The following is a 5023-nucleotide window of genomic DNA, read 5'->3' as shown; positions in this document are numbered from 1 at the left end:
CTTAATATTTACACTTTTATTACACTAGTGGTGAAAAATTAGTTTCTCCCTTAATAGATTATTATTAATTTTTGCTTTTGATTTGTTTCAAGCTCTACTTGGATGGAAATTAATATTCAATTAATGCACATATAACTTTTTTTTAGTTAAATAAAAGTACTTTACGTGTGCTGGATACATAAGAGAAGAGCTTATTAAAATATGTTTTACATTTAAAACTAACTGATTTATTAAACAAAGTATTAGTTATAGTTAATGAATGGACTGATTATTTTTGGTCACCACTGTCCTTCAGGATTTTAGAACTAGCAGCTCTCTTCTCAACCCTAGTTTTTATTCATAGATTCTAAGACAAAAATAAGCGTCCCTGCTTTTTCAACTCCCAGTTGATTTCTTAACTTTGAATGAACTGTCATTGAACTCAGCTAGTCAAATGAACTGAAGTGAAGAAAATTTTCTCTGTGCACCTGCAGAAGAGGCTACTATTGACAAAAGCTGGCTTAGCACTTCAACAAACTACTTCAAAGTGCTTAGCCAGTGACTTCCATCAGTTCTGTGGTTTGACTTTTTAAAAAACTTTGGCAGTAAACATGCTAATTAATATTTAAAAAAAATTAATTTAAATGATTTTAAGAGATTACAGTAAGTTTGTTGTAACAAAGGTTGTCAAATATATTTAAAATAAACTTTCAAGTTATTTTTAAAAATAAACCTGTATTTAAATAAAAAAACCCTGTTAAAAAAAAATCAATGATTTTAATCCACCCTGCTACTCGCAGTAGTAAAGATAGGCAAGTGAGTATATGCATGCTGGATCAGGGCCTTATTTTTAAATCTTCATTTTTTTCACCTCAAAATCCTCTAATTGCCAGTTATTTTCCATTTTTCTTAGACTTGAACCACTAGAATCACTGTCAGTGCTTAATACCATAAACCTACCAATACAGAATGCCTTGTTTTTCATAGCTTAGCCAAAATATAAAATACAATAGGGGAAATCTATTCAGCATTTGATTTGTGCTATCTTCTTCAATAAGCTTGTATTCCTATAGGGCCTAGCCCTGTAAGGTACTGAGCACTATCAACTTCCATTGACTTCAAAGGCAGCTAAGAGCATTCAACACCTGTCAGAGGCACAGAGACTATCTGGCAGGATAATGCCCTTTGAGCACAGTTCTGTCAGCAGCAACTTACTCCATGAGCAATATCATGGGTTTAATTGGAACTACTCACAGAGTAAGGTATTACTCAGGGTGAGTAATAGTGGAAGAATTGGGCACTTATAAAACAAAATGAATTGGTTCTAGCAAAAATCTATATACAAATTACAATTAAACAGTTACAAAAATTCCCGAGCAAATTAAGTTACAAAATCAAATATTTTACAAATATCCTCAGCAGTATCCAGAGTTGTGTACCAGCGGCAGAGATTATAACGCTGGTTTGAAAAGTTCACAATATTGTATCTAAAACTGCTCCAAACTTTGCTTCTAAACAAAATATATTTTTACATTACTTTAGCATTTGCTTTTTACACTACTTTTCAAGATACTAAATTCAGTCAGAATGTGTCCCTCTTTTCAACCAAGTATTTGCAACTGTGTTCTGCAGCTTTGAGATGAGACTAACATTTGGTTTTACAGATAGCATAGTTTAAATCAATATCAATCATAAAATAATCATATCTTTACAACACCTCCACAAATAATCAGAATAATGACATTTTACCTAAAAAGATTAGGGTACCTGTAGATTCAAAGGAGACATAACTCACTATGTGAGTATCCTGAGGGCAATCCTGTTCTCCACCAAGCCAGAAAGGAGGGAATGAACAAGAGAATTCATTTTAGAGAACTATGATTTAAATTATGCCTTACACATAAATCTAGGGTTTAACAGGATACAAGACCCAAAGCTCAACTACTTAATATTTCTGTATGCAAAGTAAACATAGCTGAGAATCTTAAGTATGAATGTTTGTGGACCATTAACTCAGTATATGAAGGAGCAATACAGATAATTAGAGAATGGAAATCTGTAGCATCCTTTAAATATAGCTTTTTTTCTCTCAAACACAAGAAAGCCCTGTTGTAATAACTGGATCTACAAATGTACCCTGATTGTGAGCTCAACTGTAAAAAGTGTGTAAAAGCTTATAAAATGTCATAATAACCTATAGTAACAAATGTTGATGGGAAAAGTATGAAAGAGACAAAAATCTATATTCGTCTAAACAAAAAGGGGACTATGTTAAAATCATGCTTGGTAACAACAGAATATGTGGAACCCACTAAAATTAACAAAGCATAGTTGGTGTATCAGATATTAGGCCTAATTGGTGGACTAAGGGATGGGCTATTCCATTCACCATTCTCCTTTTGGGTCCTTAAAGAAACAAACTTGGCGGGAAAATATGAGAAGAACAAAGTGAGGCTAGTAGAGCAAGCCTCATCATCATGGCTGCCATCCCCACCATTTTCTGGGATCCTAGACCTTCTTTGTCCTAATTCTGTGGGATGTGCTGACTAGACTGGGCCAGAGAGAGGGATCCAGATGACTCAAATTAATCTCTGCACATCAGAGAATTCTGGTTGATCATCTGAGCAGACATTAAACAGCAAGGATGATAGCACTGAACCATGGGGCAATCCATTCCACTAAGTACACCTTTGACTTTTCTGACCATCCATCTTAACGAAGAAACAAAATAAATTTAAACATCTGTGTAAGTGCTTGCAAGATCAGAGCTAAAGCCCAATTCTGCAGAGACTTGTACAGGTGTTTAAACTTTATGCACCATACGTGCAGTTCAGCTGCTCACAGTGAGTAAAGTTAAGCGCATGTGTAAATCTTTCCTGGATCAAGACCCAAGCCTTTATGTTGATTTCTTGTTCTATTCATGGTGCAGTTTCAATACTGACCTTAATTTTAAAGCCCTGAATGATATGATACCCAGACTTATCTCTTCACTGAAGATCAGCTGGGAGTATTTTGCTGTCACTTTTTGTGGTTAAACACTTTGGGGCTGATGGCAGAAGCTGCTCACTGGAGGAGGTCTCTCTGTGGAATTTGCTTCCGTGGGTGGTCAATTAGATTTGAAGCTTAGCAAGCCTCAGAGGATGGAAATAAAATATTTTCATTTGTTTTAGCTTATGTCCAATTTTTAGGTGTAGTTTTTTTCCTCATTTTTATTTTGCTTAATTTTATTCCTTAAATAAGAACAGCAATATCTAATCTAGGTTATTTTTTCATAATTTATTTACAGCAGTGAGGTTGCATGGGGTGTAAAAAAAGAGTAGAATTTCAACCTCTGTCTAACATTTGTCTCATAAATAAGTGTCTCACTGCTAAAGCTGATGCCCTTAAAAATCAATTAAAAAACCCCCAAACCTTATTTCTTCTGCAGGAAATCTTTTTTATACCACTGATTCTCAAAAATTCTTAAAAGCAGTAATATCAAAATACAGCATTCAGACAAATCTGACACCTTTATAGTAACAGTAAGTGTTAGCAAAAGGGGGTCACTCCCCTCTTCAGTGCCTCCATGTGTTCGGGTGTAGTGCTGCAGTCCTTTTCCTGCTCCTAGTACCCCCTGTAGGTTGTAAACCACACTGGGCAGGTCCATAGTGGCTTGGCCTCTGACCACTTCACACAGTCAAAATGAACCTCTTCCTGGGTAGCAAACAGTCAAAAAAATAGACAGTCTATCTGTCCCCTCCTGGGTCTTCAGCCCCAGCTCTGGGCCCTTCGTTTGGGCTTCCAAACAAGCTCTGTCCCCTTCTTGGGGCTTAGGTGAGGCATGCCCCCTCTGCTCTTAGGTTTACACCACTTTGCCAGTTGGGGAACCCAGGCCCACCCACCCAGGCTCCAACCCAGAGACCATATTACCAGCAGCAACATACTGCTCAATTTAATTCAATGCTACTACTTCCCTGGGCTTCTTCCCATCTGACCTCTTTATCTTCACCCTCAGCTAAGGGCCAAAGTTCTCAGATCCCTCTCTCCCTGCAAACCCAGCTATGCAAGTGTAGCCAGAGATAAACCCTGGCTTAGGGTGACCAGATGTCCTGATTTTATAGGGACAGTCCTGATTTTTGGGTCTTTTTCTTATATAGGCTCCTATTACCCCCCACCCCATCCCGATTTTTCACATTTGCTGTCTGGTCACCCTACCCTGGCTAATCCTCAGGCTCCTGTAAATAGATTTCTTTCTTTCTTTCTTCTTTCCAGTACCCAGCACACCCTCTATACTGGGGACTGTGAGGAGGACCAGTATAAAGCCATTACACTAGCTCTCCTCCATCCAGTGAGCCTGTCCATTTTTTGATCCCTTACACCACTGTGGTGTTCAGACACCCAACATAAAATGTTTCACATCCTTGCTCCTCATATTATTTGTTCTTTAATAGTAAATTTCCAAACATTATTTTCTGCTCACATTTTTCTCTCTAGTTTTGCTTCTCTCTCTTCCCATTTATTTCATGTATTTTGACACAATCCAAGAAAACAACAGATGGCAACTTCATTCAAGTGGGTGTTATCCACAAGGGACTGAATCGAGCTCTTGTATTCCAATAACATCCTGTCTTTCATGTTAAATGTTTCAGAGGCACCAATTCTGACTCTCTTGTATGTCTCCCGGTAAAAGGACCTGCTCCAAAGCCCACTGAAGTCAATGAAAAGATCATTCCCTAACTGAACAAAATTTTGGGAAAAAGAGAGAAACACGCCTCAAAATCAAACTCAAGCTTAGAAGATTTGGCTCCGGTGTTTCTTATGCACAATGCATTCTAGGGTGTAATTATAAGAGACAATTTCTAGATACATTGAAAATACAGTCCATAAAACCAGCAAAACAAACTGAAAATGCTGTGAGAAAAATGGAGGAGTGGGAAGTTAGGCTCTCTCCTACAAAATGTGGTTGGCAGAATTAAAAAACTGGCAAAAGTTGTTCTAGAATGCAGGAAAGAGCAGTTAGTTACACCAGCAATCTTGCTGAGTCCTGCCACCTACTTTTACTTGT

Source organism: Emys orbicularis, chromosome 1 (assembly GCF_028017835.1).
Source record: "Emys orbicularis isolate rEmyOrb1 chromosome 1, rEmyOrb1.hap1, whole genome shotgun sequence".
Taxonomy (NCBI): Eukaryota; Metazoa; Chordata; order Testudines; family Emydidae; genus Emys; species Emys orbicularis.
This window is presented reverse-complemented; position numbering follows the sequence as displayed.